Source organism: Podarcis muralis, chromosome 18, assembly GCF_964188315.1.
Source record: "Podarcis muralis chromosome 18, rPodMur119.hap1.1, whole genome shotgun sequence".
Lineage (NCBI taxonomy): Eukaryota > Metazoa > Chordata > Lepidosauria > Squamata > Lacertidae > Podarcis > Podarcis muralis.
This window is the reverse complement of record NC_135672.1, coordinates 424,747-450,621: the sequence shown is the minus strand read 5'-3', so window position 1 is coordinate 450,621 and position 25,875 is coordinate 424,747. Positions and strand designations below refer to the sequence as shown.

General features: G+C 53.9%; 1 long non-coding RNA gene across 2 annotated transcripts in view; it reads left to right on the top strand.

Moving 5' to 3' along the window:
• The window catches only part of LOC114590323 (uncharacterized), a 51,709-nt gene extending 35,069 nt beyond the window's left edge, over window positions 1–16,640 (top strand). The window contains exon 5 of one of the 2 annotated variants that reach the window (XR_013391222.1): window positions 16,135–16,640. This is a non-coding gene — a long non-coding RNA (uncharacterized LOC114590323). The remainder of the gene's footprint in view (window positions 1–16,134) is intronic. The other variant, XR_013391221.1, reaches the window with a different exon arrangement.
• Window positions 16,641–25,875: the final 9,235 nt, after the last annotated feature.

Below are 25,875 nucleotides of genomic sequence, written 5' to 3'. Positions count from 1 at the left end.
TCAGGGCTGAGGAGATCCAGCCGTCTTGCAGTCGTCTCCTCCTCGCCTTCATCCTCCTTGACATTGGGAATGTCCTCCTCGGTGGCTGACTGCTAGCAGAGACAGGACCCCAGAGTTGACGGTGGGGAGAGAGGAGAAAGAGAGCATCCCAAAATGAGACAGGAACCCAGAAGGCAAACTCTCCTGCCCACATTGAGTCGCTAGCCAGGGACATGGGGGGCTGGTCCATCAGGACAAGTGGGGCAGCAAGCACAGCACATTCACTCTCAAGGCACCCATAATTCAAACAACAGAACAGCGGTATAGCCAGCTGCTTGGGTGCCCGGTTCAACGCGGGGGGGTCCTGTGGGCTTTCTGGAGCCTATCCTCTGCCTCCCCCCCAGCTGTAGGGCGGCTGAGGGAGAGGCAGGGGGCAGACGCAAGCCCCACGCTTCTGTTTCAGGCAGCGTCCAGCCTGCAGGGGCCCAAGCCACCAAGTCACCCCCAGGAGAGATGCGTGGATCAGGCCCTCTGCACCCCCCCCTGTAAGTGCCAGCCCCCCCGCGGTGTGGCGCCCAGTGCCAGCCGCGTTTTTTGACTCAACTAAAAGGTTTGGTGAGCCCAATTTTTATTTTTATTTTAAACACGGCTTTCTGTCCTTTTGCCACCCCCCTCAGTGATGACACCTGGGGCGGACCCCAACCCCCCACCCCCCACCCTCCTTTCTCTGCAACTGCAACAGAATAAAAGGACTCAAAACTCCCTTAGCAGTTTCCTGCTGGTCCCCTCACCATTTCCCCAGACGTCAGTCTTCAGGCTTTGCTTTCTCGGTGTCCAATAAGAGTTTTTTCTGATTCACTTGCAGAGAAACCACCAAAAGGCTGTTGGCCTCAACTGCAAAGTGAGGCTGGGATTCTGAGCCGATGTCACAGCCAGGTTCCGATCAGTCCATTTCCTCCAAGGGGGGGGGGGGACACCTGTTTCCCCTGAGGGTGACCGCTGAACACACCACCCAAGGGGAAAAGAAGGAGAAAAGCAGAGAAATCTTTTAATTCTGTAGCAAGAAAGAATGAGTGCCAGGAGTTTTCTTTTCCCTGCACTCCTCCATTGCCACACCTTTTCATTACTATTATTATGCTAGATCAGGGGTCGGCAACCTGCGGCTCCGGAGCCGCATGCGGCTCTTTAACGCCTTTGCCGCGGCTCCGGGGCGGAGGCGAGGGGAGGAGGCGCATGTTCCGCAAAGCCATTTCCGAGCTAGAGAGGAGAGGGGGTTGCGAGCTAACCCCTCCCACACTCCATTCGCGGGGGCTGGCCTTTTGCCCCCGCGAGAACAGGGGAATCCCCGGGCGTGCCTGCAACCCTGCCCGCCAATCGGACCGCCCTCTTTGCCCCGTTCCAGCTCGCACCCTCTCCCTTCCTTCCCCTCGCGGTGTGTGGGATTCCACTCCCGGCAGTCCTTCTCCGCCGTCCTCGCTGCTTTCCTCCCCCCCGCCCCCCGCTTTTCTCCCTCTCTAGCCTCCTCTAGGCGTGGGTTGAAGCTGCGGCGGCCATTTCTTTAAAGGGCACCGATAAGGGGAAATCGTCGGCGCCATCTTTGTGGGCGCACGTGGGAGTCGCGGGAGCGGCCATTTTGGTTGAGGGCTGTAAGCAGGCTGCATTGAAAGGGGGCATGTAAGCTGGTCACTGTTTTGAAGGGGAGTGAAGAACACACACTCAAAAAAAGGTAACTTGTTAATTTAACCTTTATTTCTATGAGGAGGAGTAATTCTGAGGGGTCAAACAAAAAAATAATAAAAAAGTGTCAAAAAAGTTATTTTAAAATGACGAGGATGACATTGGGCCCTCATTATTAATTATTATTTACATCAGGCACTGATTAGGATTTATGGTACACTGGGGCCCTGATTAATTTTCTATGGCATTTTGGGGCATTGATTATTGGGCATAGCAAATTTTGCTATGGGGCCCTCTGATTTCTAGTTGCGTCCCTCTTTTGGACCCCCGGTAGCCCAGCCATGGATAAAGGCAAGAAAAGAAAAATTTCTGAAGAAAACAGAATGTCTAATGATACATGGACAGAATCAAATAATAAAGATTTGATTGATTGATTGAAATGAAGTATCCTATAGAAATGCAATGACTGGACACTAATGTAATGTATTCCCCTCCCCCCAAATTCATACTTTATTACTTATTAATATTAGTAAGAATAATGAAATAAGTCAAGCCAGAGGCTGCTCCCAGCTTAAATTTATATAGCACCCTTCATTGGAATGCTACAAGTTGAATTGTAATAAGAATGAGAGTTTCCACCAATTTGAAGTGATGAAAGTTTAAGTAGGATGCAATCTTGACTAATTAATATCAATGCTTTGTCAGTGGCTGATCTGTAAATTATTTTTACTTGCCCTTTTGATCTTGGCTTTGCTCTATAATGGGGACCTGAATGGGAGGAACCTGAGTTGGAGGAGGAGGCCTCTTGCTTTTCCTTCCTGACTGAGCATAAGATGCCTCCTCTTAAAAGGTTTGGCAGGCAGGGAATACAACTTATCTGGCATCGTCTCATTGCTTTCCTCCAATGCTAAACTTGTTGCTTGCTCACTCGAAATCTGGTGATCCACTCAACATCAGTGCACAACATGTCACATCCAGGCCAGTGTAATAAAACCCATTGGACTCCAGTTAAGGCTTGGCTAAGGTCAGTTGCTACTTTTTGGAACAGAGAGCAGAGCTTACACAATACAGAAATTAAGCCAGCAGACTACGGAAGATGTCTTAAATGAATTTCTCAGTTTATTGATATACAAAGCTTAGGAGAACGAAATGACATGAAGTGTACTTATGAATGATACAGCATACATGTAGAAAATGGAGAAAATTCAATAAATAGAAATGACATAACTAGAAACTATTGTTGAATATCAGAATTGATATGGTTAATAGGTAGTTAGGACAAAGGAATCACACTCAAAGACCTAACTCCTCTCTCCCTCCAGCCTATCTGGTTGTGAGATAAATATAACTTCTCAAAGCAAAAAATGATTAAATGATAAAACTTTACAAACTAAGGGCAGTAGACCAGGACTCATTGTAGTCCTTGGCAAAGCAAGGTAGCAAAACATTTCCTCCCATCTTACGGTTCATGTCAACAGGACTACACAAAACCTGGGCTAAGAATGAACACAATCTCTTTCACAGATGGAGAATGAGCAACATGGATGAGCAAGTGTGTTTCCTTTATGCACTTCTGGGCATCGGGAACATGGACTATTTTAAGAATCAGATGTCCCCTTAATTTCTGGTTGTCAGGTGCTCCTTTGTGTTCAGATCAGGCCTCAGCACAATCATGTAGCACTTGGGAAGGAAGATGCAGCCCAGAAGCCCAGCACTGGAGGCCAACATAGAGAAGATCTGCACGGCCACCATGTACTTGCCCTTGGTGCTCAGGTAGGTGGGCACAAAAGAGACCCAAACGCTGCAGAAGACCAGCATGCTGAAGGTGATCAGCTTGGCTTCGTTGAAGGAGCCGGGCAGCTTCCTGGCTAGGAAAGCCACCGTGAAGCAGGTGGCAGCCAAGAAGCCCAGGGAGCCGAGGGCATAGTTTTGCGCCACAGAACTCTGATTCCTCTTCTCCGTTGACCTGATTCCCTGCTGAATAAATCTTCAAAGAAAATGGCAATGGAGTCTGAAATGGGATTCCCCTCGTTATTTCTAGTTTACATGCCATTTCTTAACGTCGGGTTACAGAGATTCAGATGACGTTAAAGAGTGAGTTTATCAATCAGGTACCAATCAGAAGAAAGTGAATGGTCAGTCTCAACTGCGAAAAGAAGAATGGTTGGTGTAAACCCAAAACGAAGTTAAGAATTGCATTTCAGTGGGTCTGCTTTAGGTTTCATTGCAATCAAGGCGGTGAAATAATAATAATAATAATAATAATAATAATAATAATAATAATAATAATAATAATAATAATAATGGTTTCCCTGGCCACTCTGGGCAGCTCCCAACAGAATATTAAAAGCACTATAAATATCACAGCCACAACATGCATTTAAAGCATTTTGGGAGCTCTAAATTGCAGGTAAAACAACTGGCGGGTGGCCAGCGCCATTTTGGCCTCTGTTGTCCAGGGCGCAGGAGCCGCTGGAGGTCGGGAAAAGGGGGAAGCCGTTCTAGGTGCCTCCCAGGGAATGAGGAAAAGGACGAGGTCTCTTCGCGACTTCCTGGGTTATGGGGGTTTATGAGTATAATAATTGGTTATTATTAGTTTATTAGCAGGCCAGGAGGAAGGTTGCGCAGGGCAGCCTGGGAAGGGTGAGGGAAAGGCTGTGAGGAAAAGCCTTCTCTCTTTCTCCATCGCTCTGCCCCTCCATCAAGTTTAAATGGAAGAATAAGAGAAAAATAAAATGATAAGAAACAGGATCCTTGTTTGTGAGAAGAAGGGGCAGCAAAGCATGCTGGGAAGAAGGACGTGAGGGGAAATGAAATGAAACCTAATAAAGGATAATTTATCAATAAAGCTAATGAGTGAAACCGAACAAAAGACATCTTGGGATTTATTCATTCAGTTATACACTGGAAAAAGGGTAAATTTCAATTACAGGAAACAGGATCCTTGTTTGTGAGAAGAAGGGGCAGCAAAGCATGCTGGGAAGAAGGACGTGAGGGAAATGAAACCTAATAGAGGTTAATTTATCCATAAAGCTAAATAGTGAAACCGAACAAAAGACACCTTGAGATTGATTGATTTGGTTATACACTGGAAAAACCAGCAAATTTCAAATTTATTGAGGCTGGGAATCGACCATTGGCCTGGCAGAGCTGGCAGTGCATGCTGGGAAGTCTGCCCCCCCCCCGAACGTGGACCAAGCTGGTGGAGGCTGGCGGGAGTCGCAGGGCCTTTGGAAGGTGGCCCCTTCCCCTCCGAGGGCAGAGAAAGGCCCGGCCAAGTGACCCTCCTCGTCCTCCAGGGACACCAGCGCCTGCCAGAGTCCCCCAAGGGCCAGAGAGGCTGGAAGGGGCAGGGCCCCCAGGAGAGAGAGGGGCCCCTGGGGGGATTTGCACTCTGCACGCCCTCAGAGGCCAGAGAGGCTGGAAGGGGGAGGGCCCCCAGGAGAGAGAGGGGCCCCTGAGGGGATCTGCACTCTGCACGCCCTCAGAGGCCGGAGGGGCTGGCAGGGGGAAGGCCCCAGGTGAGCCCGGGAGAGAGAGGGGCCCCTGGGGGGATCCAGAGAGGCTGGCAAGGGCAGGTCCCCCAGGTGAGCCCGGGAGAGAGAGGGGCCCCTGGGGGGATTTGCACTCTGCACGCCCTCAGAGGCCGGAGAGGCTGGCAGGGGGAGGGTCCCCAGGTGAGCCCGGGAGAGAGAGGGGCCCCGGGGGGGGATTTGCACTCTGCACGCCCTCAGAGGCCGGAGAGGCTGGCAGGGGCAGGGCCCCCAGGTGAGCCCGGGAGAGAGAGGGGCCCCTGGGGGGATGTGCACTCTGCACGCCCTCAGAGGCCGGAGAGGCTGGCAGGGGCAGGGCTCCCAGGTGAGCCCGGGAGAGAGAGGGGCCCCTGGGGGGATTTGCACTCTGCACGCCCTCAGAGGCCAGAGAGGCTGGCAGGGGCAGGGCCCCCAGGTGGGCCCAGGAGAGAGAGGGGCCCCTGGGGGGATCTGCACTATGCACGCCCTCAGAGGCTGGCAGGGGCAGGGCCCCCAGGAGAGAGAGGGGCCCCTGGGGAGATTTGCACTATGCACGCCCTCAGAGGCTGGCAGGGGCAGGGCCCCCAGGAGAGAGAGGGGCCCCTGGGGAGATTTGCACTCTGCACGCCCTCAGAGGCCAGAGAGGCTGGCAGGGGCAGGGCCCCCAGGTGGGCCCAGGAGAGAGAGGGGCCCCTGGGGGGATCTGCACTCTGCACGCCCTCAGAGGCCAGAGAGGCTGGCAGGGGGAGGGCCCCCAGGTGAGCCCAGGAGAGAGGGGGGCCCCTGGGGGGATTTGCACTCTTCACGCCCTCAGAGGCCGGAGAGGCTGGCAGGGGGAGGGCCCCCAGGTGAGCCCGGGAGAGAGAGGGGCCCCTGGGGGGATCTGCACTCTGCACGCCCTCAGAGGCCGGGGAGGCTGGCAGGGGCAGGGCCCCCAGGTGAGCCCGGGAGGAGAGGGGCCCCTGGGGGTATTTGCACTCTGCACGCCCTCAGAGGCCGGAGAGGCTGGCAGGGGCAGGGCCCCCAGGTGAGCCCGGGAGAGAGAGGGGCCCCTGGGGGTATTTGCACTCTGCACGCCCTCAGAGGCCGGAGAGGCTGGCAGGGGCAGTGCCCTCATGTGAGCCCAGGAGAGAGAGGGGCCCCTGGGGGGATTTGCACTCTGCATGTACTCAGAGGCCGGGGAGGCTGGCAGGGGGAGGGCCCCCAGGTGAGCCCAGGAGAGAGAGGGGCCCCTGGGGGGATTTGCACTCTGCACGCCCTCAGAGGCCGGAGGCTGGCAGGGGCAGGGCCCCCAGGAGAGAGAGGGGCCCCTGGGGGGATCTACACTCTGCACGCCCTCAGAGGCCGGAGAGGCTGGCAGGGGCAGGGCCCTCATGTGAGCCCAGGAGAGAGAGGGGCCCCTTGGGGGATTTGCACTCTGCATGTACTCAGAGGCCGGGGAGGCTGGCAGGGGCAGGGCCCCCAGGAGAGCCCGGGAGAGAGAGGGGCCCCTGGGGGGATCTGCACTCTGCACGCCCTCAGAGGCCGGAGAAGCTGGCAGGGGCAGGGCCCCCAGGAGAGAGAGGGGCCCCTGGGGGGATCTGCACTCTGCACGCCCTCAGAGGCCAGGGAGGCTGGCAGGGGCAGGGCCCCCAGGTGAGTCCGGGAGAGAGGGGGGCCCCTGGGGGGATCTGCACTCTGCACGCCCTCAGAGGCCGGAGAGGCTGGCAGGGGCAGGGCCCCCAGGTGAGCCCGGGAGGAGAGGGGCCCCTGGGGGGATCTGCACTCTGCACGCCCTCAGAGGCCGGAGAGGCTGGCAGGGGCAGGGCCCCCAGGTGAGCCCGGGAGGAGAGGGGCCCCTGGGGGGATCTGCACTCTGCACGCCCTCAGAGGCCGGGGAGGCTGGCAGGGGCAGGACCCCCAGGTGGGCCCGGGAGAGAGAGGGGCCCCTGGGGGGATTTGCACTCTGCACGCCCTCAGAGGCCGGGGAGGCTGGCAGGGGCAGGACCCCCAGGTGGGCCCGGGAGAGAGAGGGGCCCCTGGGGGGATTTGCACTCTGCACGCCCTCAGAGGCCGGAGAGGCTGGCAGGGGGAGGGCCCCCAGGAGGGAGAGGGGCCCCTGGGGGGATCTGCACTCTGCACGCCCTCAGAGGCCAGGGAGGCTGGCAGGGGCAGGGCCCCCAGGAGAGAGAGGGGCCCCTGGGGGGATTTGCACTCTGCACGCCCTCAGAGGCCGGGGAGGCTGGCAGGGGCAGGGCCCCCAGGTGAGCCCGGGAGAGAGAGGGGCCCCTGGGGGGATCTGCACTCTGCACGCCCTCAGAGGCCGGGGAGGCTGGCAGGGGCAGGGCCCCCAGGTGAGCCCGGGAGAGAGAGGGGCCCCTGGGGGGATCTGCACTCTGCACGCCCTCAGAGGCCGGAGAGGCTGGCAGGGGCAGGGCCCCCAGGTGAGCCCCGGAGAGAGAGGGGCCCCTGGGGGGGTTTGCACTCTGCACGCCCTCAGAGGCCGGAGAGGCTGGCAGGGGGAGGGCCCCCAGGTGAGCCCAGGAGAGAGAGGGGCCCCTGGGGGGATTTGCACTCTGCACGCCCTCAGAGGCCGGAGAGGCTGGCAGGGGCAGGGCCCCCAGGAGAGAGAGGGGCCCCTGGGGGGATTTGCACTCTGCACGCCCTCAGAGGCCGGAGAGGCTGGCAGGGGCAGGGCCCCCAGGAGAGAGAGGGGCCCCTGGGGGGATCTGCACTCTGCACGCCCTCAGAGGCCGGGGAGGCTGGCAGGGGCAGGGCCCCCAGGTGGGCCCGGGAGAGAGAGGGGCCCCTGGGGGGATCTGCACTCTGCACGCCCTCAGAGGCCGGGGAGGCTGGCAGGGGCAGGGCCCCCAGGTGAGCCCGGGAGAGAGAGGGGCCCCTGGGGGGATCTGCACTCTGCACGCCCTCAGAGGCCAGAGAGGCTGGCAGGGGGAGGGCCCCCAGGAGAGCCCAGGAGAGAGAGGGGCCCCTGGGGGGATTTGCACTCTGCACGCCCTCAGAGGCCGGAGAGGCTGGCAAGGGGAGGGCCCCAGGTGAACCCGGGAGAGAGAGGGGCCCCTGGGGGGATCTGCACTCTGCACGCCCTCAGAGGCCGGAGAGGCTGGCAGGGACAGGGCCCCCAGGAGAGAGAGGGGCCCCTGGAGGGATCTGCACTCTGCACTCCCTCAGAGGCCGGAGAGGTTGGCAGGGGCAGGGCCCCCAGGTGAGCCCGGGAGGAGAGGGGCCCCTGGGGGGATCTGCACTCTGCACGCCCTCAGAGGCCAGAGAGGCTGGCAGGGACAGGGCCCCCAGGTGAGCCCGGGAGAGAGAGGGGCCCCTGGGGGGATTTGCACTCTGCACGCCCTCAGAGGCCAGAGAGGCTGGCAGGGGCAGGGCCCCCAGGTGAGCCCGGGAGGAGAGGGGCCCCTGGGGGGATTTGCACTCTGCACGCCCTCAGAGGCCGGAGAGGCTGGCAGGGGGAGGGCCCCCAGGTGAGCCCGGGAGAGAGGGGGGCCCCTGGGGGGATCTGCACTCTGCACGCCCTCAGAGGCCGGGGAGGCTGGCAGGGGCAGGGCCCCCAGGTGAGCCCCGGAGAGAGAGGGGCCCCTGGGGGGGTTTGCACTCTGCACGCCCTCAGAGGCCGGAGAGGCTGGCAGGGGGAGGGCCCCCAGGTGAGCCCAGGAGAGAGAGGGGCCCCTGGGGGGATTTGCACTCTGCACGCCCTCAGAGGCCGGAGAGGCTGGCAGGGGCAGGGCCCCCAGGAGAGAGAGGGGCCCCTGGGGGGATCTGCACTCTGCACGCCCTCAGAGGCCGGGGAGGCTGGCAGGGGCAGGGCCCCCAGGTGGGCCCGGGAGAGAGAGGGGCCCCTGGGGGGATCTGCACTCTGCACGCCCTCAGAGGCCGGGGAGGCTGGCAGGGGCAGGGCCCCCAGGTGAGCCCGGGAGAGAGAGGGGCCCCTGGGGGGATTTGCACTCTGCACGCCCTCAGAGGCCGGAGAGGCTGGCAAGGGGAGGGCCCCAGGTGAACCCGGGAGAGAGAGGGGCCCCTGGGGGGATCTGCACTCTGCACGCCCTCAGAGGCCGGAGAGGCTGGCAGGGACAGGGCCCCCAGGTGGGCCCTGGAGATAGAGGGGCCCCTGGGGGGATTTGCACTCTGCACGCCCTCAGAGGCCGGAGAGGCTGGCAGGGGCAGGGCCCCCAGGTGAGCCCGGTAGGAGAGGGGCCCCTGGGGGGATTTGCACTCTGCACGCCCTCAGAGGCCGGAGAGGCTGGCAGGGGGAGGGCCCCCAGGTGAGCCCGGGAGAGAGGGGGGCCCCTGGGGGGATCTGCACTCTGCACGCCCTCAGAGGCCGGAGAGGCTGGCAGGGGCAGGGCCCCAGGTGAGCCCGGGAGGAGAGGGGCCCCTGGGGGGATCTGCACTCTGCACGCCCTCAGAGGCCGGGGAGGCTGGCAGGGGCAGGGCCCCCAGGTGAGCCCGGGAGAGAGAGGGGCCCCTGGGGGGATCTGCACTCTGCACGCCCTCAGAGGCCGGAGAGGCTGGCAGGGCACGGGCCCCCAGGTGAGCCCGGGAGAGAGAGGGGCCCCTGGGGGGATCTGCACTCTGCACGCCCTCAGAGGCCGGGGTGGCTGGCAGGGGCAGGGCCCCCAGGTGAGCCCGGGAGAGAGAGGGGCCCCTGGGGGGATTTGCACTCTGCACGCCCTCATAGGCCGGAGAGTCTGGCAGGGCACGGGCCCCCAGGTGAGCCCGGGAGAGAGAGGGGCCCCTGGGGGGATTTGCACTCTGCACGCCCTCAGAGGCCGGAGAGGCTGGCAGGGTACGGGCCCCCAGGTGAGCCCGGGAGAGAGAGGGGCCCCTGGGGGGATCTGCACTCTGCACGCCCTCAGAGGCCGGGGAGGCTGGCAGGGGCAGGGCCCCCAGGTGAGCCCGGGAGAGAGAGGGGCCCCTGGGGGGATCTGCACTCTGCACGCCCTCAGAGGCCGGGGAGGCTGGCAGGGCACGGGCCCCCAGGTGAGCCCGGGAGAGAGAGGGGCCCCTGGGGGGATCTGCACTCTGCACGCCCTCAGAGGCCGGGGAGGCTGGCAGGGGCAGGGCCCCCAGGTGGGCCCGGGAGAGAGAGGGGCCCCTGGGGGGATTTGCACTCTGCACGCCCTCAGGGGCCGGAGAGGCTGGCAGGGGCAGGGCCCCCAGGAGAGCCAGGGAGAGAGAGGGGCCCCTGGGGGGATTTGCACTCTGCACGCCCTCAGAGGCCGGAGAGGCTGGCAGGGGCAGGGCCCCCAGGTGGCCCCGGGAGAGAGAGGGGCCCCGGGGGGGATTTGCACTCTGCACGCCCTCAGAGGCCAGAGAGGCTGGCAGGGGGAGGGCCCCCAGGTGAGCCCGGGAGAGAGAGGGGCCCCTGGGGGGATTTGTACTCTGCACGCCCTCAGAGGCCGGAGAGGCTGGCAGGGGGAGGGCCCCCAGGTGAGCCCGGGAGAGAGGGGGGCCCCTGGAGGGATCTGCACTCTGCACGCCCTCAGAGGCCGGAGAGGCTGGCAGGGGCAGGGCCCCAGGTGAGCCCGGGAGAGAGGGGGCCCCTGGGGGGATTTGCACTCTGCACGCCCTCAGAGGCCGGAGAGGCTGGAAGGGGCAGGGCCCCCAGGTGAGCCCGGGAGAGAGGGGGGCCCCTGGGGGGATTTGCACTCTGCACGCCCTCAGAGGCCGGAGAGGCTGGCAGGGGCAGGTCCCCCAGGAGAGAGAGGGGCCCCTGGGGGGATCTGCACTCTGCACGCCCTCAGAGGCCGGGGAGGCTGGCAGGGGCAGGTCCCCCAGGAGAGAGAGGGGCCCCTGGGGGGATTTGCACTCTGCACGCCCTCAGAGGCCGGAGAGGCTGGCAGGGGCAGGGCCCCCAGGTGAGCCCGGGAGAGAGAGGGGCCCCTGGGGGGATTTGCACTCTGCACGCCCTCAGAGGCCGGAGAGGCTGGCAGGGGCAGGGCCCCCAGGTGAGCCCAGGAGAGAGAGGGGCCCCTGGGGGGATTTGCACTCTGCACGCCCTCAGAGGCAGGAGAGGCTAGCAGGGGCAGGACCCCCAGGTGAGCCCAGGAGAGAGAGGGGCCCCTGGGGGGATTTGCACTCTGCACGCCCTCAGAGGCCGGAGAGGCTGGCAGGGGGAGGGCCCCCAGGTGAGCCCGGGAGAGAGAGGGGCCCCTGGGGGGATTTGCACTCTGCACGCCCTCAGAGGCCGGAGAGGCTGGCAGGGCCAGTGCCCCCAGGAGAGAGAGGGGCCCCTGGGGGGATCTGCACTCTGCACGCCCTCAGAGGCAGGAGAGGCTGGCAGGGGCAAGTCCCCCAGGTGAGCCCAGGAGAGAGAGGGGCCCCTGGGGGGATTTGCACTCTGCACGCCCTCAGAGGCCGGAGAGGCTGGAAGGGGGAGGGCTCCTCAGGTGAGCCCGGGAGAGAGGGGGGCCCCTGGGGGGATTTGCACTCTGCACGCCCTCAGAGGCAGGAGAGGCTGGAAGGGGGAAGGCCCCCAGGTGAGCCCGGGAGAGAGAGGGGCCCCTGGGGGATTTGCACTCTGCACGCCCTCAGAGGCTGGAGAGGCTGGCAGGGGGAAGGCCCCCAGGTGAGCCCGGGAGAGAGAGGGGCCCCTGGGGGATTTGCACTCTGCACGCCCTCAGATGCTTCGTAGTCTAAGCTCAGGGGGCTCTTTGAGCCAGCATCTCTCTGGGGGGTGAGGGGTTTCTTCCCATTGGTCAACATCCTTCTTAAATTGTGGTGCCCAGAACTGGACACAGTATTCCAGGTGGCGTCTGACCAAGGCAGAATGGAGCTCAGTCTTGTAAGCCACTGGGATTAGTAGCAAGAAAAGTAACAATAATCACTTTGTTCACACATATTTATGCTGCTTAACTATGTGTGCATTTCAATCACTTATTCATTGTTATGAGTATTTTAAGTGCATGCTTAATATTACAATCAAGGTGCAATACTTTTAAAATGCACGTTTTCTTTAATTATGAACACAGAAATAAATGACGCTCCCAATTCATTGGATGATGACGACCTGTGCCACAAACCGGGAACCAGGCAGAGGGCCTTCTTGGTGGTGGCGCCCTCCCAGCCGATGTCAAGGAAAGAAACGACTACCTGACTTTTAGAAGACACCTGAAGGTAGCCCTGTTCAGGGAAGTTTGCAATGTTTGATGTATTTATCGTGTTTTTCATATTCTATTGGGAGCCGCCCTGAGTGGCTGGGGAAACCAAGCCAGATGGTGGGGTAGAAAGAAATGGTGGTTGTTGTGACACTAGATTGAATGAACACTCATCTCAGAGTGCCCTGGAAATGGAGGGCCAGAGTCTTTTATATACTAACCTTTTATGCTCTTCCACATCTGTTTAATGCTCCCAAACCCGTCTTTTCGCTTCTTTTAGACTTTTATGTATACTTTGTGTTTTAATACTTTTTAGCTTTACGTTTTACAGTTTGGAAATGACTGTACCCCACCCTACTGATGCTGGTCTACTACCGTAATAAAGATTTGATTGATTGAAATGAAAAATCCTATAGTAATGCTGTGATTGGACACTGAAATAATATAATACAGGGTGATTCATAATGAAATATACATTTTCCAGATCCTGTAAGACAGGCGCCGACACGGAAAACAGCTGTGAACCGTGAGGTAGATGTACTCATAAAATGATGGAGGTGATGGTGCGCATGTCACGTGACTAGTCAGGCGAAATGGCTGCGTCTGCAGTGGAGAAGGCGTTTGGGGTTCTTGAATTGAGCAAAACGGAGTTTGTTGTGCAACGGCATTTTCGATTGTGATGTGTGTCGTGTGACAAAGGGTGCACACATAGAACATCTCTGACTGTTTCTAAAATACTTTAAACATTCCCCTACAATTCTGTCACAGGTAACATGAGATATATTATATTCTCTTTTATATTGTGTTGAAACTGTATACTGCATTATGAATCACTCTGCATAATAACATAAAACATAACATAACATAACATAACACAACATAACATAACATAATATAATATATCGTACTTTTCCGTGTATGAGACGAGTAAAATGGGACCCTCCCCTTTTTCTTAATTTTCAGTTCCCAAAAATAGGGGTTGTCTTATACACAGGGGCATGTTCTACATGGTAAAATACAGTAATATGTAATATATAATATAATATAATATAATATAATAATATAATATAATATAATATAATAATATAATATAATATAATATAATATAATATAATATAATAATATAATAATAATATAATAGGGACCCCTGACCCTTAGGTCCAGTCGTAGCCGACTCTGGGGTTGTGGCGCTCATCTTGCTTTACTGGCCGAGGGAGCCGGCGTACAGCTTCCGGGTCATGTGGCCAGCATGCTCATTCTGGCAAACCAGAGCAGTACACGGAAATGCCGTTTACCTTCCCGCCGGAGTGGTACCTATTTATCTACTTGCACTCTGACTTGCTTTCGAACTGCTAGGTTGGTAGGAGCTGGGACCAAACAACAGGAGCTCACCCCGTCGCGGGGATTCCAACTGCCGACCTTCTGATCGGCAAGCCCTAGGCTCTGTGGTTTGACCCACAGCACCACCCGTGTCCCAATGTAATAATTATAATATAATATAATATAATATAATAATAATATACCTCGCCCCAGCTCTCCCCGCTTTCCACTGCTGCCTTTCGTGACCCATTGCCTTCCCCAGCTCTACTCTCCCCACCTCCTTTCACAATGACTCGTCCAGATTGGCGTAGGCGGCCTGCCACTCCCGTGAGCGCCGGAGTTCCCTCTCCACTCTCTTCCCTCTTGCCCGCCCCTAACCCTGGCCAGTGCAATAAAATTCATTGGACCGCAGTCAAGGCTTGGCTAAGGTCAGTTGCTACTCTTTGGAACAGGGAGCAGAGCTTACACAATACAGAAATTAAACCAACAGACTACGGAAGATGTCTTAAATGAATTTCTCAGTTTATTATACATAGCTTAGGAGAACGAAATGATGTAAAGTGAGCTTATGAATGATAGCGCATAAATGTGGGAAATGGAGCATAGAAAATGGAATACATAGAACTGGCATAACCAAATGGTATTGTTGAATATAAGAATTTATATGGTTAATAGGCAGTCATGACAAAGCAAACAGACTCAGAAACCTAACTCCTCTCTCCCTCCAGCCTATCTTGTTGTGAGATAAATATAACTTCTCAAAGCAAAAAATGATTAAATGATAAAACTTTACAAACTAAGGGCAGTAGACCAGGACTCATTGTAGTCCTTGGACAACCAAGGTAGCAAAACATTTCCTCCCATCTTACGGTTCATGTCAACAGGACTTCCTAAAACCTGGGCTAAGAATGAACACAATGTCTGTCAGAGGTGGAGAATAAGCAACATGGAGGAGTAGCTGTGTTTCCTTTATGCACTTCTGGGCATCGGGAACATGGCCTATTTTAAGAATCAACTGTTCCCTTAATTTCTGGTTGTCAGGTGCTCCTTTGTGTTCAGATCAGGCCTCAGCACAATCATGTAGCACTTGGGAAGGAAGATGCAGCCCAGAAGCCCAGCACTGGAGGCCAACATAGAGAAGATCTGCACGGCCACCATGTACTTGCCCTTGGTGCTCAGGTAGGTGGGCACAAAAGAGACCCAAACGCTGCAGAAGACCAGCATGCTGAAGGTGATCAGCTTGGCTTCGTTGAAGGAGCCAGGCAGCTTCCTGGCTAGGAAAGCCACCGTGAAGCAGGTGGCAGCCAAGAAACCCAGGGAGCCGAGGGCAACGTAAAACATGGCCACAGACCCTTCGTTGCATTGCAGGATGATCTCTTCCAGCTGGGAGAGCATGTCGGGCTCTGGGAATGGGGGAGAAGAGCCCAGCCAGATGGTGCAGATGAGAACTTGCCCCCCAGAACAGGAGATGACAATGGAGTTGGCCAGACTCTTGCCCAGCCATCTCCTCACCACCGTGATGGTCTTTGCCAAGACAGAAGAAACAGCAGCTGAGAAGATGATGCTGAAGGCCGTTTGTCGGAGAAGGCAGGTCTCTTTCCTTGGGCGCCCGATGAAGAGGAAGGAGGACAAAAAGGAAAGCAGGAGGGAGACGAGGAGGATGTAGGAGAGGTCCCGGTTGTTGGCTTTGACTATGGGAGTGTCCTTGTATTTAATGAAGATTCCCAACACAATGCCTGCAGTTATAGATAAGAAGAGGGTAACGGAAGCTAACACCATTCCCAAATATTCTTCATAAGCCAGGAAGATGATAATCTTGGGGGCACATTGATTTCTGTCCTTGTTTGGATACTGATCTTCTGAGCATTTGGTGCAATGTTCTGCATCTGAGGAAGTGGAAAAAGAGTGGCTGCAGCATCAGTTACATCCCTAATGATCTGTTCTCTTTTACGTTTTGAAAAACTCTGTGGTGGACTTCAGTAAATAAGAATGTTAAAATAGGTAAAGCAAAATTGTGATGTAGGATAAACTGAGTAGCAATGAGCACTCCGCTTCTGTTAACTGCATTGTTTGGTCCTGCCTAATCCTGAAGAAACAGCTCTTTAACTTGACATTTGAAATGCAGTTTTCTGTTGCTTCCATGCAATGTTCATAGTAGTGAGATCAAAACAGTCCATTGATTATATTGTAATAATTTTCATATGAAGTATTGTTCATTTTTTATTGTGCTTTTGCTATTAAAAATTTGCTGGTTTGCATCACCTGTCCATTACTCTTTATAAATGTCAACATGATTTCCTTTTTGGTGTGACTTGGTATAAAAAATAAAGAAAGAATGCTTTATGGGCATTCCTCTCACAGCTGCCCACTTTCAACCCCAGAGATTTCTTCCTTATGACTACTCCTTTCAACTCCCTTCCTGGATGTAATAAAGTTGATTAATCCTATGGATGTCGAGGAAGAATCCACATTCCCCAATGTCTGCAGAAATCTCACAAAAAGTGGGTGAGACTGGATTACTGCCCTGTGTTTACTCTCTCCAGAAATACCTTTCCCCTTGGAGTCACCCACCTTCCTGGGCGGAGAAGGTCCCTTCCGCACACCGAGCACAAGCATAGCAGCAAACGGGCTTTTCTTCTAGAACCACCTTGGCATATCCAGGTCGACATCTCTCTGTACACCTGGAACGAGGTACGGCCTAACCCAGGGGTCGGCAACCTGCGGCTCCGGAGCCGCATGCGGCTCTTTAACGCCTTTGCCGCGGCTCCGGGGCAGAGGCGAGGGGAGGAGGCGCATGTTCCGCAAAGCCATTTCCGAGCTAGAGAGGAGAGGGGGTTGCGAGCTAACCCCTCCCACACTCCATTCGCGGGGGCTGGCCTTTTGCCCCCGCGAGAACAGGGGAATCCCCGGGCGTGCCTGCAACCCTGCCCGCCAATCGGACCGCCCTCTTTGCCCCGTTCCAGCTCGCACCCTCTCCCTTCCTTCCCCTCGCGGTGTGTGGGATTCCACTCCCGGCAGTCCTTCTCCGCCGTCCTCGCTGCTTTCCTCCCCCCCCCCCGCTTTCCTCCCTCTCCAGCCTCCTTTAGGCATGGGTTGAAGCTGCGGCGGCCATTTCTTTAAAGGGCACCGATAAGGGAAAATCGTCGGCGCCATCTTTGTGGGCGCACGTGGGAGTCGCGGGAGCGGCCATTTTGGTTGAGGGCTGTAAGCAGGCTGCATTGAAAGGGGGCATGTAAGCTGGTCACTGTTTTGAAGGGGAGTGAAGAACACACACTCAAAAAAAGGTAACTTGTTAATTTAACCTTTATTTCTATGAGGAGGAGTAATTCTGAGGGGTCAAACAAAAAAATAATAAAAAAGTGTCAAAAAAGTTATTTTAAAATGACGAGGATGACATTGGGCCCTCATTATTAATTATTATTTACATCAGGCACTGATTATGAATTATGGTACACTGGGGCCCTGATTAATTTTCTATGGCATTTTGGGGCATTGATTATTGGGCATAGCAAATTTTGCTATGGGGCCCTCTGATTTCTAGTTGCGTCCCTCTTTTGGACCCCCGGTAGCCCAGCCATGGATAAAGGCAAGAAAAGAAAAATTTCTGAAGAAAACAGAATGTCTAATGATACATGGACAGAATCATTTGCCTTCTCTACTGACAAGACTAGTTTACCAGTATGCTTAATATGTGGTGAGAAATTTGCAAACAACAAAAAGTCAAATATTGCAAGACATTTCCAGAATAAACACACAGCCTTTGCTGAAAAATATCCAGATGGAGATGAGAGACGAAAAGCCATTGCAGAACTTATGAGGAAGGTTGATAGGAGCAAAAATAATTTCAAGAATTGGGTGAAGTCTGCAAATGCCACAACATATGCTAGTTTTGTAGCCGCTCAGGAAATAGTCAAGCACGGTAAGCCGTTCACAGTGTTATATTTGTTTTAAATGTCACAATGGTTTTGCGGCTCCCAGTTGTTGTTTTTTCTTCGGAAACGGGTCCAAGTGGCTCTTTTTGTCTTAAAGGTTGCAGACCCCTGTGCTAGATTTAATGAACACTCATATCAGAGTGCTCTGTAAATTGGTGGCCATAGACTTTATATACTAACCTTTTATGCTCTTCCACATCTGTTTAATGCTCCCAAACCCTTCTTTTAGCGTCTTCTCCCACACCCTCCCACCTAGGAGTTTCTCCGAATGTTGGGGCACAGTAAACCCCCCATGATCGTTTGCCAACTCTTGGAGCTCCTGAAGCAGAGCCAGAGGCTCCCGTCACCCGCCAACTGCCCGGCTGAGGTGAGTCCACAAGCAGAGGGGAATGGAGGTGCACAAGGGCACGGCGAAGGACGACGAGTTCCAGATAAGAGACGGGTTACTCATCCGCAAGGGAGCGCTCTACGTGCCGGGAGACGACCTCCGCGCAAGGGTAATGCAGCAGCTACACGATGCTCCCACCGCCGGGCACTTTGGCAAAGAAAAGACGGTAGAATTAGTGGCCAGAGACTTTTGGTGGCCCAAGATGCGGGGGGAAGTAGCGGATTACGTCTCGAGATGCGACACCTGCCAGAGGGCAAAGTCAGTTCACAAACCGCCGGCGGGACTGCTGGAACCGCTGCAGACACCATCGGAACCGTGGGAGAGGGTGGCCCTGGACTTTGTCACGGACCTGCCCAGTTCGAGGGGAAAGACAGCAGTGCTAGTGGTGGTGGACATGTTTACCAAAATGGCACACTTCATTCCGTGTGCGAAGGTGGCCACGGCGGAACAGACCGCCAAACTGTTCATAGACCACGTGTTTAAAGTCCACGGTCTGCCACCGACCGGGGGCGACAGTTCATCTCGAACTTCTGGCAGAAGCTGACGGGCATCCTGAACGTCAAGATCAACCTGGCGTCGGCGAGACACCCACAGACCAACGGGCAAGCGGAGAGGGTCAACGCCATCATGCAGCAGTACCTGAGATGTTACGCCAATCAGCAGCCTACGACATGGGTAGACTACCTGCCCCTCGCAGAGTTCGCTTACAACAATACGAAGCACGTGTCGACAGGGGTGACGCCGTTCTTCGCCAACAACGGGAGGCATCCCAGAACCTTCCCGGGTTTAGAGAGAGTGGGGGAGGGGGAGCCACAGGCAGCGGAAGCCTTAGCGTCGGAGTTGCAGGAAGTCCACGAACAGCTCAGGAGGCAGTTAGAACTAGCAAAGCACGCATACAAACTGCAGGCTGACAGACACAGAAGAGTTGGGGAAGACATACAGGTGGGAGACTGGGTCTGGTTAGCAGCGCAAGCAGTGCCGACCAGATCGTTAGCGAAGAAGAAGCTAGGGCATAAGCAGCTAGGGCCTTACCAAGTCCAGGCACAGGTCAATCCAGTGGCCTTCCGGTTGACACTTCCGGAGGGTTCCAGAATGCATCCGGTGTTCCATAGATCGGTGCTCACGCCCTACAAAGCACCTCATAGATTTCAGGAGCCAGACACAGCACCAGACCCGCTAAGAGAAGGGCCCAGAAAGGGAGGGTCGCCAAGAGGGGGGCGCATCAACGAGGTCACAGAGATTTTAGACTCGAGATGGGGGGAAGAGGGAGTAGAATATCTCCTAGCCAGAGAGGGTACCCCGGCCAGTGCCAACAGTTGGGTGCCGGACTATGCCTTGGAGGAGCCCCTGCTCAAGGAAGAATTTCATGCCCTCTTCCCACACAGGCCCATGCCAGCCGAGTATTTCGACGACTGGCTCTTCACACCCACACTTTCAGCCAGCACGTTCCAGGGGTTCGCCTCGGACGAGGAACCGGCACCAGACACACGCTCCCCGGAGGGCTCACCCTCGGGGTCTGCCTCAGACCGCTCTTATTGGTGGGACGATCGACCAGAGGAGCAGTGGCGCAGGAAGTGGCTGGGGGGTCCTTGGCAGACATCACCCTCAGAGGGGAACGGGGGCGAGACGGACATGGACGTGTGGGGGGAGGACGTGGGGTTCGAACACGAAGGCAGAGACATGGAAGCAGAGGAGATCGACGTCAACGAGTGCACGGAGAACGAGCCGGACCTAGCCGGTTTGATGTACAACACGGGGGACGAACTGTATCCGGCACTCACCCCCGCTACGACGGAGCACCCAGTACCCACACCGGAAGGAGGGGAGGGGGGAAGGGGGGGCTTCGAGGGGGGGATGGATGTCAGGGGCTCAGGAGCAGAGGGACAGGAGAGGGAGGAATTAGAGACCGAGGGGGAGGAATCCGAGGGGGAAGTGAGCGATGAGAGCCGCCCGAGGTCTCTAAGTCTCTCCAGCGAATCGGAGGATTCACAGAAAGGGGCTCCCGTGGTCAGAGCTAGGGGGTTGCCAGAGGGAACACCTCAGGAAGGAGGGGCCAGAGGGGACTCAGAGAGCAGCAGCTGGAAATCGGGACCAGCTTCCCCACCGGAGAGCAGTAGAGGGGAGGAGTCCCAGGCATCGGCATCAGGCAGCTTTCCGTCAGCGGAAGGACATGAGTCAGGGTTAGCCACGCCTGCATCAGAGAGCGAGGAAACGGTCAAAAGGAAGGTCGGAGGCAGCGCGCGCGCGCCAAGTTCAAATGTACAAGAGGGTGGCGCAATGAGCAGCCCGGATAGGGAGCCAGGTCCTAAAGCCCGCCGAAGGGAGGGGGAAGAGTCCGAGGGGTCCGCCTCCGAAGCGTCCAGGAAGGAAGGGACCCCGGGGGGTGGTAGGACCCAGAGGCGGAAGGAGAGACGGAAAAGGTGGAGTAAGGCTAGACTCTTAAGCTGGTGTACAGGGGGCGGAGACTCAGACGGAGCTTCGCCGGTCTAGTGTCTAGACGTAGAGACGCACGCTAGGGTTTGAAGATGGATAATGTACTTTAATAAAGACTTTTGTATATTACCGCTGGCTAGCGTTGGTCCTCTGTGAGCTGGGACCTGGAGGCAGTCTCTGACACATATGCTTAATTTGAGCTGATAACAAACATTTCACTGCGTGATTTTTGGGTGAATGTGCACTCTAATCTGAAAAGCAGCAATTACAAGTAAGGGCAATCAAAGCTTGTTCGTCTTCTTTTTGCACATATGGTAGCTAAAACACGGTTTTTTGTCATTTGGGTCTCATTACATACACTTTGCGATTTCTGGGTTAATGTTGCATTGAAACCAAAGAACACAACTTGAAATAAGCGACATCCAAGATTCTTGTTTCTATGTTGCTGGAATGCAAAACAACCTATTTTGCTCAGTTTTAGCTTACTACACTTTGATTTGCTATTTGTTGGTGAATGAACACCGAATGAAAAAGTCCCAGCTTATGCGTCTTGTTTCTATTGACATGGAAGCAAAACACGTATGCTTAATTTGGGCTGATGACAAACATTTCACTGCGTGATTTTTGGGTGAATGTGCACTCTAATCTGAAAAGCAGCAATTGCAAGTAAGCGCAATCAAAGCTTATTCGTCTTCTTTCTGCACATATGGTAGCTAAAACACGGTTTTTTGTCATTTGGGTCTCATTACATACACTTTGCGATTTCTGGGTTAATGTTGCATTAACACCAAAGAACACAACTTGAAATAAGCGACATCCAAGATTCTTGTTTCGATGTTGCTGGAAGCAAGACAACCTGTTTTGCTCTGTTTTAGCTTACTACACTTTGATTTGCTATTTGTTGGTGAGTGAACACCGAATGAAAAAATCCCAGTTTATTCATCTTATTTCTATTGAGATGGAAGCAAAACACGTATGCTTAATTTGGGCTGATGACAAACATTTCACTGCGTGATTTTTGGGTGAATGTGCACTCTAATCTGAAAAGCAGCAATTGCAAGTAAGCGCAATCAAAGCTTATTCGTCTTCTTTCTGCGCATATAGTAGCGAAAAGACGGTGTTTTGTCATTTGGGTCTCATTACATACACTTTGCGATTTCTGGGTTAATGTTGCATTAACACCAAAGAACACAACTTGAAATAAGCGACATCCAAGATTCTTGTTTCGATGTTACTGGAACGCAAAACAACCTGTTTTGCTCTGTTTTAGCTCACTACATTTTGCTTTGCTATTTGTTGGTGAATGAACACCGAATGAAAAAGTCCCAGCTTATTCGTCTTGTTACTATTGACATGAACCAAAACACGTATGCTTAATTTGGGCTGATGACAAACATTTCACTGCGTGATTTTTGGGTGAATGTGCACTCTAATCCGAAAAGCACAAATTGCAAGTAAGCGCAATCAAAGCTTATTCATCTTCTTTCTGCGCATATGGTAGCGAAAAGACGGTGTTTTGTCCTTTAGGTCGCTTTACATACACTTTCGATTTCTGGGTTAATGTTGCATTAACACCAAAGAACAAAACTTGAAATAAACGACATCCAAGATTCTTGTTTCGATGTTGCTGGAACGCAAAACAACCTGTTTTGCTCTGTTTTAGCTTACTACACTTTGATTTGCTATTTGTTGGTGAATGAACACCGAATGAAAAAATCCCAGTTTATTCATCTTGTTTCTATTGAGATGGAAGCAAAACACGTATGCTTAATTTGGGCTGATGACAAACATTTCACTGCGTGATTTTTGGGTGAATGTGCACTCTAATCTGAAAAGCAGCAATTGCAAGTAAGTGCAATCAAATCTTATTCGTCTTCTTTCTGCACATATAGTAGCGAAAAGACGGTGTTTTGTCATTTGGGTCTCATTACATACACTGCGATTTCTGGGTTAATGTTGCCTTAACACCAAAGAACACAACTTGAAATAAGCGACATCCAAGATTCTTGTTTCGATGTTGCTGGAACGCAAAACAACCTGTTTTGCTCTGTTTTAGCTCACTACATTTTGCTTTGCTATTTGTTGGTGAATGAACACCGAATGAAAAAGTCCCAGCTTATTCGTCTTCTTTCTATTGAGATGGAACCAAAACACATATGCTTAATTTGAGCTGATAACAAACATTTCACTGCGTGATTTTTGGGTGAATGTGCACTCTAATCTGAAAAGCAGCAATTACAAGTAAGGGCAATCAAAGCTTATTTGTCTTCTTTTTGCACATATGGTAGCTAAAACACGGTTTTTTGTCATTTGGGTCTCATTACATACACTTTGCGATTTCTGGGTTAATGTTGCATTGAAACCAAAGAACACAACTTGAAATAAGCGACATCCAAGATTCTTGTTTCTATGTTGCTGGAACGCAAAACAACCTATTTTGCTCAGTTTTAGCTTACTACACTTTGATTTGCTATTTGTTGGTGAATGAACACCGAATGAAAAAGTCCCAGCTTATGCGTCTTGTTTCTATTGAGATGGAAGCAAAACACGTATGCTTAATTTGGGCTGATGACAAACATTTCACTGCGTGATTTTTGGGTGAATGTGCACTCTAATCTGAAAAGCAGCAATTGCAAGTAAGCGCAATCAAATCTTATTCGTCTTCTTTCTGCACATATGGTAGCTAAAACACGGTTTTTTGTCATTTGGGTCTCATTACATACACTTTGCGATTTCTGGGTTAATGTTGCCTTAACACCAAAGAACACAACTTGAAATAAGCGACATCCAAGATTCTTGTTTCGATGTTGCTGGAAGCAAGACAACCTGTTTTGCTCTGTTTTAGCTTACTACACTTTGATTTGCTATTTGTTGGTGAATGAACACCGAATGAAAAAATCCCAGTTTATTCATCTTGTTTCTATTGAGATGGAAGCAAAACACGTATGCTTAATTTGGGCTGATGACAAACATTTCACTGCGTGATTTTTGGGTGAATGTGCACTCTAATCTGAAAAGCAGCAATTGCAAGTAAGCGCAATCAAAGCTTATTCGTCTTCTTTCTGCGCATATAGTAGCGAAAAGACGGTGTTTTGTCATTTGGGTCTCATTACATACACCTTGCGATTTCTGGGTTAATGTTGCATTAACACCAAAGAACACAACTTGAAATAAGCGACATCCAAGATTCTTGTTTCGATGTTACTGGAACGCAAAACAACCTGTTTTGCTCTGTTTTAGCTCACTACATTTTGCTTTGCTATTTGTTGGTGAATGAACACCGAATGAAAAAGTCCCAGCTTATTCGTCTTGTTACTATTGACATGAACCAAAACACGTATGCTTAATTTGGGCTGATGACAAACATTTCACTGCGTGATTTTTGGGTGAATGTGCACTCTAATCCGAAAAGCAGCAATTGCAAGTAAGCGCAATCAAAGCTTATTCATCTTCTTTCTGCGCATATGGTAGCGAAAGGACGGTGTTTTGTCCTTTGGGTCGCTTTACATACACTTTCGATTTCTGGGTTAATGTTGCATTAACACCAAAGAACAAAACTTGAAATAAACGACATCCAAGATTCTTGTTTCGATGTTGCTGGAACGCAAAACAACCTGTTTTGCTCTGTTTTAGCTTACTACACTTTGATTTGCTATTTGTTGGTGAATGAACACCGAATGAAAAAATCCCAGTTTATTCATCTTGTTTCGATTGAGATGGAAGCAAAACACGTATGCTTAATTTGGGCTGATGACAAACATTTCACTGCGTGATTTTTGGGTGAATGTGCACTGTAATCCCAAAAGCAGCAATTGCAAGTATGCGCAATCAAAGCTTATTCATCTTCTTTCTGCACATATAGTAGCGAAAAGACGGTGTTTTGTCATTTGGGTCTCATTACATACACTTTGCGATTTCTGGGTTAATGTTGCTGTCAGGGGCTCAGGAGCAGAGGGACAGCAGAGGGAGGAATTACAGACCGAGGGGGAGGAATCCGAGGGGGAAGTGAGCGATGAGAGCCACCCGAGGTCTCTAAGTCTCTCCAGCGAATCGGAGGATTCACAGAAAGGGGCTCCCGTGGTCAGAGCTAGGGGGTTGCCAGAGGGAACACCTCAGGAAGGAGGGGCCAGAGGGGACTCAGAGAGCAGCAGCTGGAAATCGGGACCAGCTTCCCCACCGGAGAGCAGTAGGGGGGGGGAGTCCCAGGCATCGGCATCAGGCAGCTCTCCGTCAGCGGAAGGACATGAGTCAGGGTTAGCCACGCCTGCATCAGAGAGCGAGGAAACGGTCAAAAGGAAGGTTGGAGGCAGCGCGCGCGCGCCAAGTTCAAATGTACAAGAGGGTGGCGCAATGAGCAGCCCAGATAGGGAGCCAGGTCCTAAAGCCCGCCGAAGGGAGGGGGAAGAGTCCGAGGGGTCCGCCTCCGAAGCGTCCAGGAAGGAAGGGACCCCGGGGGGTGGTAGGACCCAGAGGCGGAAGGAGAGACGGAAAAGGTGGAGTAAGGCTAGACTCTTAAGCTGGTGTACAGGGGGCGGAGACTCAGACGGAGCTTCGCCGGTCTAGTGTCTAGACGTAGAGACGCTCGCTAGGGTTTGAAAATGGATAATGTACTTTAATAAAGACTTTTGTATATTACCGTTGGCTAGCGTTGGTCCTCTGTGAGCTGGGACCTGGAGGCAGTCTCTGACAGTAAGCTCCGTCCGCAAAGTTCATCAGTTTTCTTCACCGAAGGAGTCGCTGCGTGAGTAGACGCAGCGTGGGAAGAAGACTGGTGCCTCGCGAGCTCACAAGAGTCAGGCGAAATGACTACCGAACAGCAAATAGCTGCCTTGCAAAATGCGGTGACACAACTCAACGCGGAGGTAATCGCATCCAGGAAGAGAGAAGACGAAGCGGCTGCTGCCTGCAGAGATCTCCAAGCCAGGTTGGAAGTGCTTGCGAAGCAGGGACAACCGGGACCCAGATCCGAGGGGATTGGGTTGGGGAAGAGAGGAGGCAGCATTGTATCTCAGTTCGATGGGAATTTACAGCACTACCCCAATTTCCGAGCAGACGTGCAGTTTGCGCTGAAACTGCTGGAAAAAGACTTTAGAGATGAGCAAGAGAAGGTGGGGTTTATCTTGTCCCATTTGCATGGAGACGCGAAAGCATGGCTGCACAATCTGTGGAGAGATAAGGATCCAGCGCTCCAAAGCGCAGATGCATTCATTAAAGCAATGGATTCCTGCTTTTTATCAAACATTGACATTGACATTGTCCAGAAGGACATATTTGGGCTAAGACAAGGGAAAGCCAGCGTAAGGCAGTTTCATTCCCGCTTTTTTGCATTGGTCAACGTCCTGGGTTGGAATAAGGATTCTCCGCCTGTTAGAGACCTCTTTTGGGAGGGATTGAACCCGCTGGTCAAGGATGAGATCGCAAGGGGGGAGAGACCCAAAACCACTCAGCAAGTGGTTGAAAGAGCGCTAACGGTGGGTGTGCGGCTGGAAGAACGCCCATGGAGGAAAGAAGAAGGGCGTTGGGGACGCACA